The sequence below is a fragment of the Epinephelus fuscoguttatus genome, linkage group LG5 (genome assembly GCF_011397635.1).
Source record: "Epinephelus fuscoguttatus linkage group LG5, E.fuscoguttatus.final_Chr_v1".
Classification (NCBI taxonomy): domain Eukaryota; kingdom Metazoa; phylum Chordata; class Actinopteri; order Perciformes; family Serranidae; genus Epinephelus; species Epinephelus fuscoguttatus.
Genome location: NC_064756.1, coordinates 40,818,861 through 40,833,811, shown reverse-complemented (window position 1 = coordinate 40,833,811; position 14,951 = coordinate 40,818,861). Strand labels below are relative to the sequence as shown.

At 41.8% G+C, this 14,951-nt stretch overlaps 1 protein-coding gene across 1 annotated transcript in view; it reads right to left on the bottom strand.

Annotated features, from left to right (window-relative positions):
• akap1b (A kinase (PRKA) anchor protein 1b) overlaps positions 1–11,031 on the bottom strand; it is a 44,054-nt gene extending 33,023 nt beyond the window's left edge. The window contains exon 1 of the mRNA XM_049576636.1: positions 10,889–11,031. The gene's annotated coding sequence lies outside the window, so the exon portion shown is untranslated. The remainder of the gene's footprint in view (positions 1–10,888) is intronic.
• Between the last annotated feature and the right edge of the window lie 3,920 nt (positions 11,032–14,951).

Below are 14,951 nucleotides of genomic sequence, written 5' to 3'. Positions count from 1 at the left end.
TCTTTGCTCTCAAACCACAAAAAGTGTGATGGCACAACAGTCTCCTTCACTACATTATTCTATGCTTCCTTTTGATTTTCACATTGGCTAGTCATCCTGTTTAATTTGTCTTCTGATTAAATTGGAACCGTTGAAACAAGTTGTAGGAAGCCTCTGCAAGTAATTGGTTGCTGGCAGACACTCTGTGCTGCAATAAAATGGTTAATCAGCAGTGCCGTGCACTGTAGAGCCGATGCGCTGCTGGTTCTGCCGGCCTGAATAGAATATAATGTCTATAGCCTTACTGTTGTGTACAGCCTTTATAGACTGAGCTGAGTAGTGATGCGCGGGTCGACCTGTAACCCGCGGGACCCGTAAATGGACCTGCGGGTCGGGCAGTAGTGATCGTCAGTTAGGTCTGTAAATGATATTTTGACATTATTATTATAATCTATTAATCTATAATCTATTACTGTCATGGCATCCGAGGGTACTGATGCGTTGAGCAGGTGACAGTCCACGGTCGTTTTCAAAACACACTTGTGTCACGCACTCCAAAAGAAACTTGTTGAAACTTTAAACAATAATTTATTGTACAAAACGGGTAAAACAAACGTTGTCAAAATGGTTCCATAATTCATATTAAATTCAAAAGATAACGAAAAAATAGCTACAAGTTAGAGGGAATAGTGATACAGTGGTAAAACGTGGCATTGATCCACAGCCTCAGACGGATACACTCAAGTGTGCACTGCGCACAAGCTCAGTTGGTAGGCTATACAATATTTTCACATTTTTGACAATGCAATTTAAAAGTTTTGATTTTTATTGATAACCTACATTTGCCAACAACAAAAAGACTACATTTAGCACCAAAAAAAATTAAAAAAAAAAAAAAAAAAAAAAAAAAAAAGCTACATATTTACAAGTAGAGAAAATGTTGATAATTGATTCATTGACAGAGACAGACTCCAAAATAAGAACCGTGGACAGCAGCATTGTGTGTTAGTGCTGTCACACCCTCAACCAGTGCGCTTCTCTGACATATAGACACACTTTTTTTCATCTCTCTCTCTCTCCACTGTGCGAGCCCAACTCAGCCCGCCAAATTAACTTAATTAGTCGGCCCAAACCGACCCGACCCGTCGGGCTTACTTGGGTCAGGCTCGGGCTGAAACTGAGAACTCTAATCTGATCTGATAGATGTTTTGACTGTCACAAGCTTTACATTAGGAAAATGTTGTTTCCTATAATAAATAGGCTTCATGTTCCCGTGTACAGAGAGGCCAAGGCCAATGTTTTTCTTTAAGTCCCACTGTGTTATGTACATTGTCCTTTGAGGGAGGAGTGTCACTGTGGATCTGTGGCATGGAGCTTTTGACAGGATTTTAACAGCCTTTTTCTTCCAACATGAAGAAAATACTCAAAGTCAAATGCTGTTTTGAACTACAACAGCAGCCCCGGAATCTCCTGTGGCTTAGAGATTAAGTCGCCAACTGTGAAACACAGCATCCCCAATTAGGGTCAAAATTGGGGATGCTGTGGGTCATTCCCCCCCATTCTCTCCCCTCAATTCTTGTCATCTCTCTCTACTGTCATCTCTAATAAGGGCCATTCAAATACCCCCTTCAAAAGTTAGTTTATTCAACACGCTCCACTGTGCATGCAGCAAACAGGAAAGCAAAGAAAGTAACAGGAGAATCGGGGACATGTCAATCCAGGCCAGCTGGTACTTTCTTTAGGGCTGTCCCAAACTATTATTTTTCTAACGATTAATCCAGCAATTATTTTTTCGATTATCGACTATTCTTCCATTATTTGATTAATGAGGCAATTTAAACAATATGAATACCACAACATTTCTTATTAACATTTATTGAAACATAAGTGTTTCCCCTTCCATTATATTAGCTAAATAGCCCGAGTGAGACAATTCTAACACAGCCCGGCACTGTGCACACAGTCAATGGAGTGGAGCCTGTGTTGCGTTCAGGTGTTATCACAAATTTCAGCACTTGAGTAGGCAATAGCACAATAGCACAGCACTGCTGCTGCCGCCGCCATTTTTTTGTTTGAACCGACGTGTCGACGCTAATCATTCGCATCGATGTATTTACGTAGACGATGACGTCGACACCTCGCCCCAACCCTAACCTTCTTACATCAGTCTCAGGCAGAGTTCAAACCACCTTTAGCTCTGCATGAGCAGCAGGGGTGCTACTACAGGGCACAAGCAACACAACACATTGTCATCCAGCAAGACGCTGCATTGGCCAGGCAGATACATGCACACATTCCTGGTGGACTGCTTGAATACCACATTTCTACTGTTTCTACTGCGATCACTTGCCACGAAAGATAAAATAATTGCCATTAGATATCTTTACTGTAGACTTGTCAAAAATATTGATTTATAGATCCATATGGACTCTGACAAGTCATTGCCATGTTACAGTCGTTATTTCTTTTAATAAATTTTATGCCATTAAGTGTACATAGATATATAGTTTATAGTGTGTATATAGTAGATGCCTTGCAGCGCACTCTACTGCCTGAGAAACACATGGCAATCCCAGCTGGGTGGTTCATTTTATTTAAAGCTTTCACACTACTTTTGACTACCGAATCATGTTCTGTGTAAAATACTCAAAGAATGAAACACATCAAGAACACAGACTGGGTTGAAGAGGTTACAAAATAATCAGCCTGTACTGAGGAAATCAACCCTAACTGAAGACTATGGAACAGCCCTCTGCATACCCAATTCCTGGTGTGTGTCGCCTAACAGGAGGTGACTCTCTGTGCATGTTAAAAAAAGGCCATGTACACATGCCTTTCCTTAACAAACCTGGCCAAGCCTGCCTCCACCAGGGGGAAGGCATCACATGGTCGGGACGTGACTCAATCATATCCTGCCATGCTTCTAGACACAACTGTCATTGGCAGCTACACACACACACACGCACACATATATATATGGACTTTTGACCTCTATGGCTGCTGGCACTCCCACCTGCTCTACGTAATCAGCTGCTGGCCCTCTGCAGGCAAGCAGCACAGTACTAGGAAATATACTTTCTACATAAAGTGGCCTAACAACAGAAAAAATAAGATAGCGATTAATGGGTGTTTATAAAGTAGGCCCAACACTGTGCCATATTCATATAAAGTAACACCATTTGGAAAACTGCCTGGGATCCTGTTAGCTTAATGGTTTATCTGTCTGAAATACATTTCTGAAAGCTCCACAGTATTCCATAAATTCAATGAGCAGTAGGTATTCTCCTCTAAGAATGTCAATATTTAGGCCAGAGGGTGCAAACACTTGAATGTACCGAGGCTGTGGCCCTTGTCTTGAATAATGCATGGCCGTGAGACTCACTCCCAAAGAGATGAGAAATATTACACCATCCACACATCAGGGTGATATGTGGATGATTCGATTGTTATTTACAAGTGCATAAAATAGAGAATTTCTAGACAATTTCAAATGTATAAATTACACACCAACTTTGTTTGCATTTCTGAAAAATGTTACTGCAAACATAATCCTGTAAACATTTCATATTTGGCATATGTACATTTGATTCAACAATTTCTGCACAGTACACACAATTCCCACAATCAGTTCCCTCAAAATGATTAGGCCAACAGTGTAGAGGCACTGTCATGAGTCACTGTAGGAACTAATGTTACAGGCTGTTGACGCAAGTCAGGTCAGTTAAGAAGAAACACCAAGAGCTTTAACAACTGGATAATATTTATATTTTAGTGATGCAATATCTACAAATTGCTGGATGAATCCCCTCATATTCGTTCCTTTTCCTCACCGCCTTGAAACTCTTGTAGACAGCTTTGATGCTATGTTGCAGCGCTCCTCAGTGTACAAAAGTACAAGTTGAGTACAGCGGAGCTTCTGAAGTTTAATGCAGATTCATGTTGATCTTTAACCGAGACATATGAATATATCCTGGGTTTGACTACTTAAAAAAACACTGTATTTGACTCCACTTATATCAATTCATGTCATGTACAAGAATTATCAGTGTAAGGAAACTAATCAAGTAGTTTATCAAAAATAAATTTACAGCACAGTTACACGAGTGAAATTAACACCGTCTAATATTCACCTCCCGTTCACTTCCATTCAGTGCAAGCAAAGGGGTGGATAAAACATTTGCTTCTGATGGCAAAACAAATTTGCGTCTTTGCGTAACGTGGAGTTCACCTTTGGTGAACTGTGACCAGCAAAATCGCCGCTTCAACCAAAAGCAAAGTACGCGTGGAGGAGACATCGACTGTTGCTGTGTCTTACCAGCTGATACTCTGTGATAATGGCCATGAAAAATACAAAATGCCCCTCATGAGAGATTCTGCCTGGCTGGCAACAAGTCAGGGACTGGGCAGGGAATGTAAGAAAATGGAATAACATCATATTTTGCAGAATTTATTGTCAACCTACTTCACATTAGGTAGCACACATTTAGCACAAATATTGCCTCAGCAGGCAATGGTTGGCCGATCACCTGCATTTGCTCATGTGTGACCATGCCCAATACAGTAAGTTGCTTTTTTTCAACTGAAGAGAAAAAAAATGTTTTACCCAAGGTGACAGTATCATAGTGCAACTAACAGGGAAGCTTTCAATCCTTGAGGTAAGTATAAAATCATCAATGATACATCAAGATGGTGTGTGGAAAATTGCTATCATATACTCTCTATATTGAAGATGCAGTTGTTTGTGCTCGTCTCCTTCACCAATTGTTGGAACTTGAAAACTGTTGCTATTGCATTATGACAAGTATTAAAACAGCAAACAGCAGAAGCACTCCAATGACCTAATATTAATATGTTTATATAAAAATATATACATATATACAGTACAGGCCAAAAGTTTGGACACACCTTCTCATTCAATGCATTTTCTTTATTTTCATGACTATTTACATTGTAGATTCTCACTGAAGGCATCAAAACTATGAATGAACACATGTGGAGTTATGTACTTAACAAAAAAAGGTGAAATAACTGAAAACATGTTTTATATTCTAGTTTCTTCAAAATAGCCACCCTTTGCTCTGATTACTGCTTTGCACACTCTTGGCATTCTCTCCATGAGCTTCAAGAGGTAGTCACCTGAAATGGTTTTCCAACAGTCTTGAAGGAGTTCCCAGAGGTGTTTAGCACTTGTTGGCCCCTTTGCCTTCACTCTGCGGTCCAGCTCACCCCAAACCATCTCCATTGGGTTCAGGTCTGGTGACTGTGGAGGCCAGGTCATCTGCCGCAGCACTCCATCACTCTCCTTCTTGGTCAAATAGCCCTTACACAGCCTGGAGGTGTGTTTGGGGTCATTGTCCTGTTGAAAAATAAATGATCGTCAACTAAAGCAAACCGGATGGGATGGCATGTCGCTGCAGGATGCTGTGGTAGCCATGCTGGTTCAGTGTGCCTTCAATTTTGAATAAATCCCCAACAGTGTCACCAGCAAAACACCCCCACACCATCACACCTCCTCCATGCTTCACAGTGGGAACCAGGCATGTGGAATCCATCCGTTCACCTTTTCTGCGTCTCACAAAGACACGGCGGTTGGAACCAAAGATCTCAAATTTGGACTCATCAGACCAAAGCACAGATTTCCACTGGTCTAATGTCCATTCCTTGTGTTTCTTGGCCCAAACAAATCTCTTCTGCTTGTTGCCTCTCCTTAGCAGTGGTTTCCTAGCAGCTATTTGACCATGAAGGCCTGATTCGCGCAGTCTCCTCTTAACAGTTGCTCTAGAGATGGGTCTGCTGCTAGAACTCTGTGTGGCATTCATCTGGTCTCTGATCTGAGCTGCTGTTAACTTGCCATTTCTGAGGCTGGTGACTCGGATGAACTTATCCTCAGAAGCAGAGGTGACTCTTGGTCTTCCTCTCCTGGGTCGGTCATCATGTTTGCCAGTTTCGTTGTAGCGCTTGATGGTTATTGCGACTCCACTTGGGGACACATTTAAAGTTTTTGCAATTTTCCGGACTGACTGACCTTCATTTCTTAAAGTAATGATGGCCACTCATTTTTCTTTAGTTAGCTGATTGGTTCTTGCCATAATATGAATTTTAACAGTTGTCCAATAGGGCTGTCAGCTGTGTATTAACCTGACTTCTGCACAACACAACTGATGGTCCCAACCCCATTGATAAAGCAAGAAATTCCACTAATTAACCCTGATAAGGCACACCTGTGAAGTGGAAACCATTTCAGGTGACTACCTCTTGGAGCTCATGGAGAGAATGCCAAGAGTGTGCAAAGCAGTAATCAGAGCAAAGGGTGGCTATTTTGAAGAAACTAGAATATAAAACATGTTTTCAGTTATTTCACCTTTTTTGTTAAGTACATAACTCCACATGTGTTCATTCATAGTTTTGATGCCTTCAGTGAGAATCTACAATGTAAATAGAAATAAAAATAAAGAAAACGCATTGAATGAGAAGGTGTGTCCAAACTTTTGGCCTGTACTGTATCTCATTGCCTGTAAAAAATATTGAAATCATCAGTTACTAGATATTGATAAAAAAAAGACTAATATTGTGGTGTGTATGCCAGTCTAAAATTTATTCTCTGTTATTTTTGGTCAAAGCTACTGCATTCAGGTAAGTTCTCCTTCAAGATTAATTCAGGGCTGAACGATTAATGCATTCAAACCGACACTTGGAAGTTTAAGATCACAATTTTCAAATCACAAAAGCTGTGACTAAAAAATGCAAAAAAGTGATGGAAACAGCCGGCCCTGCTGGCTTCACATGCACACATACTGCTCCATGTGACTAAGGGTAGATGAAAAAAAAAAACACTTGGACAATGCCACGTCAAGCTTTGATGCTCACAGTACTACTGCGTGAAAATGGCTATGGCTTGGTTTGAGTGCAATCCACATGTTTACATCTTACATTGTTTACTGCAGTGAGTGTGGTTCAGTGAGAGTTACAGTGGATGCACTGAGAGCAGACAGGTGTTGGTGATCGGAGCAGAGTCTGTGTGCTTCCTGACCACAGTCTGGAAGCAAGAAAGGTTAACATCATATTTACAAGGGAGGCGAGTGGTGCAACTTAGTGCACTTTAGTTTGTGTGACTCGTTACTGTATCTGACTGGTGATCTGTAAGATTCCAGACTAATTTTTACATGTTAACGTTCACATCCCACCTGTTGTTCCACAGTGCTTAAATGGTCTTTATTTAAGTTACGTCATGATGATTATAATAGCTAAAAAAGTTATCAATATATATAATATTAATAAATGTAATTTGATGTAACCACATAGGCCTGGCCAAAATGAAAAAAAAAACAGTGTATATGTTGACTGTGTCCAATGCTGGGCTGGTAATACTATAAAATGATTAATTGTTTGTGTATAGTGAATAATACAGAAGATAAGTAACTTGATTTGAAAAATCAAGGATAATGTGGAATTTGTTTTTTCAACAAAAGGCTGCTGTTAGATGTTGGAGTGTTCTTGAAAGCACCAACAGGAAGAATTTTAAAAACTCACTGCCTAATACAGCATTGCCACATGTTGCATTAGCAGTATTGATGTAGAGAACAATCTCTGAGACAACATGCAATTTACTATTATAGCAATGGTCTAACTGCTTTATCTTTTAATGGAGTTCATACATGACCACTACTTGAAAACGTGTTTGAAGTACTTTAAAAATATGTGCTTTTTCTAAAGAAAAAAAAAAAGCTTCATTAAAGTGATTGACCTGGGCACAACCTACAGTATGACCTAACTGAATCAGGTCATTAATCACAAACCAAAGACTTAAACTCATCAAACTTAAATAGTCCTCACTCAACAATGCTACTCTGCCTTTTATTTTTCAACTATTTCCCAAACTGAAGTGCAAAACATAATTGTATGAAATAAACCGGTTATATCGAGGATATAAATTACGAGACATGCAAAGCACTTAAAAACAAAGCCTAACCAACCAATTATTAAAACTGTAGCCTGTAAATGTGTATAGCAAATAGAAAAGTCAAACGGACTGTCACTGAGATCCAAGAATATCATATCTGTGTGATCAAGGGTTAAATGTATGTGCGGATCAAGGGTTAAATGTATGTGCGGTATGTTCACACTAATGACCTGCTGAAGATAGGTCAGCAGTTCAGTTCTGCAACGGATGATAGGACAAGAGCTGCCTAAGAGTGGAGTCTTAACTGAGTGTTCTGGGGTCCTCAGCCCTCAGATTTAGCATGAATCACATCTGACAATGTTAAAAATCACACATTTAATTCAAACTTTAACCTCAAGTGTTCACAGTACAATACAATTTAATATTAAATCAACTGACTATCACACAGCCAACATCAACTGAAATCTTTCCATCTGGGCACCTAAACTAAAACAGAAAGGTACTGATGAGCTGTTACACTGTATACGTGCCTGTGAAATGGTGGCCCACACTACACTCACCTTGAACAAGGTTACTACAGCAGTTCAGCAGTCAAACTAATCTAGAGCTCTCCTTACAGGTCAGACTGGTGTTCACTATGGCTTTTCTTGACCTTAAAGTCAGGATTTAGAGGGTGACCTTGGCATTCAGATAGGGGAGTGGTCAGGCTCTATCTAAATGTTACACCCTACAACGTGCTGAGCACAGGCAACCTAAGCAGCTTGCACGATGGATACAGAGCAGCCTTGGTATACCTGTCACTCTAACAACACACTTTCACTTTATACAAACCTGTCGTGCTAAAGAATATAATTTCCTCATAGGTACAAGCCTAATAGCACGTCTTATGAGACTAAACGTTATCACGAGTTAGGAGAATCACAGGTTAGTTAATTACGACATGTACACAGTAAAGCAGACTACTGTGTACCTGTGAAACTCGACTTTTAAAAGAATTCGTTCACACCGTTGGCAGACGTGAAGGTTTAGCCGGAAACCCAATTTTTAAAGGTGTCATCTTAAAACCATTAACACCAACGTGGGAATTGTGTGCAAGTCGAACTGCCATTGTACCAGCACACTACCGTAATATTTAGAGGTTTTAAGAGTCAATGTGTGTCTGTGCCGAGACCGCACCAATACGCTGTCTAATTTTGTATACAGCCTAGCCAAAAGATGGGCTCGAACATACACTCCTGGAATCAAGTTTTAACTCAACTAATTAGCGTTAATGTTAGCTACAACAACAGGCTAATCCTTCAGTTCAACTGACCGAGAACCAAAACCCAACGGAAATCTCTTATCTGCCGTCTACAATCCCATAACACAATGACAAGTTACACCGTGACTTACCGGAGTGTCAGCTGTGCACGAGGGTCATAATGCCAACTTTTAACGACTTAATGCTAGCGTTAAACCATTACAGCTAGCTACATGCTAATAATGTCAACTATATAACTGTGTGCCTCACAATAAACAGTCCCAATTTTGTTGCCTCTTTCGAGTCGGGTGTTAATAACGTTAAGCTAAATCTCCTCTAAAAAATGTCGTAAAACGTTACGACCATTTCATCTCAAGATGTGCCGGCTAATGGAATTAGCTAGTTGGCTAGCAAGTACACAGACCACAACGTTAAACTGCACTCAGAATCCTGATGTTTTACTGTTGCCTCGCAGTGAGACAGGGGAAGGTACGTTATGCATATCAAAATACAACTCAGTGCTTTTTTTCCCAATGCACACGAGTCTCTTTCCCTTTGCACACCTCCATACACCAATTCAGCTTTCATGTGCCATTGCTAACATGGTATACAACCCATCTCTGAAAGACAGAAAAACTAAACTAGTGGGCGGTAAGTTAGCAAGGAAGGAGAACAATTTATAAACCCTGTAACTTTATGTGTGGCCCTACGTGACTTATTTGAATGCCGAATTTATCACAAAACACTTCTTAACCACAAAAGAACTTACGTTTAGTACTAAGATACACAACGTGCTGGCAGTAAGGCTGAACGTGTTAACTGAGAGATATAAACAGGGAGTTTGGCGTAACATTATCGGGAATGAAATCCAGTACTAGAGGTGGTTGTGACCTAACGCTAACGTTACACTACAGGGAATAAAGCATGGCCAGTTAGGAGGCCGCAGTGCCGGATACAAACTATGAAGTTAGCAAGCTAGCCTCACACATTGGTTCCAGTGCCTTACGGTCTATGAACCAAAACATGAATTAAAATGTCAGGGCAGCTAATCGGAATTTCCACATCATTTTTGTCCCAAAGATGATGAGGTTGGTTACATCACTAAAGCCTCGTGTTTAAGGCCACTTTAGAGTTTCACTTCACCGACTTGACCATCGCGTTAGGCAACAACATCAAGGCAATGCATCACACAGCTTTAAACGCAACCAAATACACCAGCGAGGGCTTGTCCCAGACTGACGCAGGGTTTAAGGACGCTTCAGGAGTGCTTCTGTCCTGCATGGGCCTCAGACCTTCGTGTTAGCTTGCTAGCCGGCCTGGCGAAAATGATTCCCAACTACCTTGCGTTCTCACTGCTGACAACCTGTGCGCATTTGTGACTATGTAAGATACATGTCACTGTTGTTGGTAAGTGCATAGAGACCATACGAGAAAAGGATTTAGGGTAATCTAAGTTACACAACAGGGAAAGAGGCTAGCAGGAGTGTGCTTACTGTTAAGTTAGAGAAAGATGTGTAGGCTAGTTGTTCAATGACATGGGATTACTGCACTCAGTCGGTGACACAGTAAACCCTAGACAGCTTGCAGAGACGCGTGAAAATGTCAATGAATGGGGTTTTGCACACTGTGCGTGCGTGCGTTGCACCCCTGTGAGTTGATTTGAACTAAGTCACGCTGTGTGAACATGATGCAGATGGCTACAGGCTTGCATGGTCTTTCCCCTTCGTTGCTAAATTCGCTCTTCCTTCTCCAGTTTTTGGTTTACTTACGGTATTTCAGGATCCTCGGTGCCGCCACGATGAGGGCAATACTGATTATGTGAGTTTTCAAACGTGTCCCTGTGGAAAGTCAGCCTCTCCTCCCCACGTGTAGACCGACGAGCAGCACCAGTCTAAAAAAAACAGACTAAACAGCTGGTCAAGTCTCGCGACACTCCGTTGTGTGGGCAGTTTGTAGTCTCGCGTTAACTGAGAATGCAGTAAAGTCACCTATTTCAGACATGGACCCCCCTTAACGTTAATCTGATGGCAATATAACTTGCTGATCTCGTCTGAATACGCGCCCTGTTCACATTTACGCAAGAGTTGACGGCAGTCTTAGGTTGTACCTTGAAACATTTTTATATGACTTTGGACACGGCAGCATCTGAACTGAAAGCCGTCAGATCGGGGGGTCAAACACACACACGCACTTACACACATGAAGTGAGCGGGAAATGTCTTCTATGATGACTGTAGTAAACCTACATATATTGTCTCAATCGTCATGTCTCATGCACAAAATCACGCTGGTGAAACCAGGGGCGTAGCACCAAATACTGGGCCCTCTGCATAAGTCTCTGTGGGCCCCTGCCCCTGCTGTCTTTTCCCTCATGATGCACATTGTGATTTTTTTTTTTTTTTTTTTTTTACAAGGTTAGTTTTCTTTCTTCCCCTTTCCTTTCTGTCTTTTCTTTTTTGGAATCCCAATTGCCCTTTCTTGGGGAAAGACGTGAACTCACTCAGCTCTATGTGCATGTAGTGCAGGGGTGGGCTAAACCTTTTTGCGCCTTCAAAGGGTGAGGGGTCACAGTGAGGTTCCACATTATTTTTATACAAATTTAAATGTATCAAATCAATTTATTAAGCCAGTTTGAATTTAGTTTAGATATGGAACTAATTACTTATAAGTAAAAGTTTGCATACAAAACCAAGGCGCTCCCTCACATTAGGGCCCTGGGTAACTGGTCCCACTTTTACCCCCCACTACAATGACGCTAAGTGGAACACTCAGTATGTTTACATGACATTAGAGAAAATTGACTTATTGTGTTAGTCCAACTAAATCCAGAGTTTTAAAATACATGTAAACATGTTGGCCCGACTGAAATTGTACTAGTCAAATTTCTCAAAGTCGGACTAACACACCCAACAAACACACACATTACGCGGTGTCATCAGCAGTTAAAAATATAATAGCCGTTCTCACTCGAGCAGCTGAGTGTGTGGGAGCCCGGCAGAGGTTTGCGAGCTTGGCTAGAGGGTGTTGAAGTGTTTGCAGCCCAGTTCTGTGCTCTGGCCCATCAGGAGAACCACAGACTGACCAAACTGCTACAGAACTACTGGCACTGCCGCAGACAGCTGACCCAGTCACACACACACCTACATACACAGTCCTCTGACTGCAAGAGCACTCAGAATCATCTATGGAGCTTCAGAGATGAACAGCAGAAACAGCCAATGTGTGTGTGAGTGTGTGTGTGTGTGTGTTGTGTTCAGGTGTTGTCACATAAATAACAGTCCCCAAGCAATAAACAGGACAGACAATAGGATTTTATTTATTTTTACACTACATTTTCACTGAAAGCTGACCGAATCTGACTCGAGCCCGAATACAATTTATACATTTTTGACCGAACCCGGCCCGACCCATCGGGTACGGGACTCAAATCGTATAGCCACACTCTAATATAGTGCCACCGGGAGTCAAATTACTCCTCCATACAGTCAATCTGATCCAAAATGTCTAGGTGCTCTGTGCATGCTCCACAGTTTCCACCCTGGGCTTTGACCCGGAAGTCGAACACCATTAAATGCGTAACAAAGATGAAGCTGGTAAAAATAAGGCAAAATCTTCATCCAGAGCTGTGCATTTTTGGACAGACAGTGTCAGCACCAGTTTGCTGCGAGCTTACCGTAGCTAACTTGTTTGTTGATTGTTTGGTCTGTGATGTAATAGGTCGACTGGAACAAGCTGAACATGTTATGTGTGTGACTTGCGTCTACTCGAATTGCAACCCAGTTTAGATCACCACGCCCACTTCCGCATACGCAGAGCCCTGATGGAAACCTCCGACCACCTCCAAGCCTGCGACCCTCCGGTTCCCAACCCAAGTCCCTATGGACTGAGCTACTGCCGTCCATGGCCTGTTTGATCATTCATGACAACTGTGTGGGCGGTGATTTTTTTCCAGCAAGGGCTAGCACATTTTGTGGCTGCGGCAGCCAATTGTGGCACTTCCGGTGGCAGCTCCAGCTGCCGGATGAGCTGCCTCGCCAGCTGCCACCACCGCGGCAGCTGCCTCGGACGCTAGTGGCAGTGTCCGAGGCAGCAGACAGTATTTCGGCAGCTGCCACAGCACCACCTCTGTTTTTACTTACTGCCACGGAATGGCAGGGTGTTTGCATGTGTTTATAAATGAAGTTGCCTTTGTCAGCGGTCAATGTATATTAGTACTATGTATATCATACAAAGCTAGATCTTCATCATTCCACCTGTTTTAAACTACAAATTATGATAACGAACTGCCTCAGTGGGACCTCGAGCTGCCTCAACAGCGGCAGCTGCCACTACTGAAGCAGCTGCCTCAGTAGTGGCAGCTGCCTCGTAGGCTAGTGTCAGCTGCCGCTGTCGAGGCAGTTCCCGAGGGCAACTGACGGTACTTCGGCACTTGCCAGTTACATCTTCAGGTGTTCCCACAGCTGCCAGTGAGTTGCCATGGCAACTGCCACTGTTTTCCCTAAACTAAAGCTATGTCCTTGATGTTTTTAATTTCCAATTATTTTTCAGACCCAGATAGAACACCAGGAGGTCCAGCCAGAGCACTGTTCCCACCTGCTTCAAGACTACAACCCCACCCACCCACAACACAGACTGTTGTGGGTAAAGCCTAGCCTACAAAAGTGTGAAATGCAGAACATCAAGGCTGAAAAACTCTTTCATCCCCCTCTGCCATCAGACTCCTGAACAGGAGTCACAACCACGGACTCTCTCATCACTGTAGTCTACATTTTGCACATAATAATCTGCGCATTTGATTTGCACATTGTAATTTGCACATTGCATTGCTAACATCAGACACTTCACTTTTGTATATACCAGATATATAAGATTTGTGTTCTTTATTTATTGTAATTTCTGTTTTTTCATACTGTAATTTTATACTATTGTATAACTCGGCATCAGTGTGGACAGCAAAGAAAAAATTTCATTGCACAGAGAAACTTGTTTTTTCTTGCTGTACATGACAATAAACACTTTGAATCTCTTGTTTCTTGTTTGAAATTGCTCTAAATACATGGGTCATTTTTTCATACATATATGTCAAAGAGATGACGCAGTGGGATAAGCAGGCGCCCCATATGTAGGGGCTACAGTCCGCACTGCAGCGGCCCCAGTTCGAATCCTGCATCAGACGGCCCTTTGCTGCGTGTCTCTCCTGTCTCTCTCTCCAAGATGAGGACTATCAATAAAGGCATAAAATGCCCAAAAAAAATAATATTTAAAAAAAGTAAATTTAGCCTTTTAATAAATAAAGTAATGAAAAATAAAGATTTTTGTAAATTGAAAAGATGTACAGTACAGGCCAAAAGTTTGGACACACCTTCTCATTCAATGCGTTTTCTTTATTTTCATGACTATTTACATTGTAGATTCTCACTGAAGGCATCAAAACTATGAATGAACACGTGGAGTTATGTACTTAACATAAAAAGGTGAAATAACTGAAAACATGTTTTATATTCTAGTTTCTTCAAAATAGCCACCCTTTGCTCTGATTACTGCTTTGCACACTCTTGGCATTCTCTCCATGAGCTTTAAGAGGTAGTCACCTGAAATGGTTTTCCAACAGTCTTGAAGGAGTTCCCAGAGGTGTTTAGCACTTGTTGGCCCCTTTGCCTTCACTCTGCGGTCCAGCTCACCCCAAACCATCTCCATTGGGTTCAGGTCTGGTGACTGTGGAGGCCAGGTCATCTGCCGCAGCACTCCATCACTCTCCTTCTTGGTCAAATAGCCCTTACACAGCCTGGAGGTGTGTTTGGGGTCATTGTCCTGTTGAAAAATAAATGATCA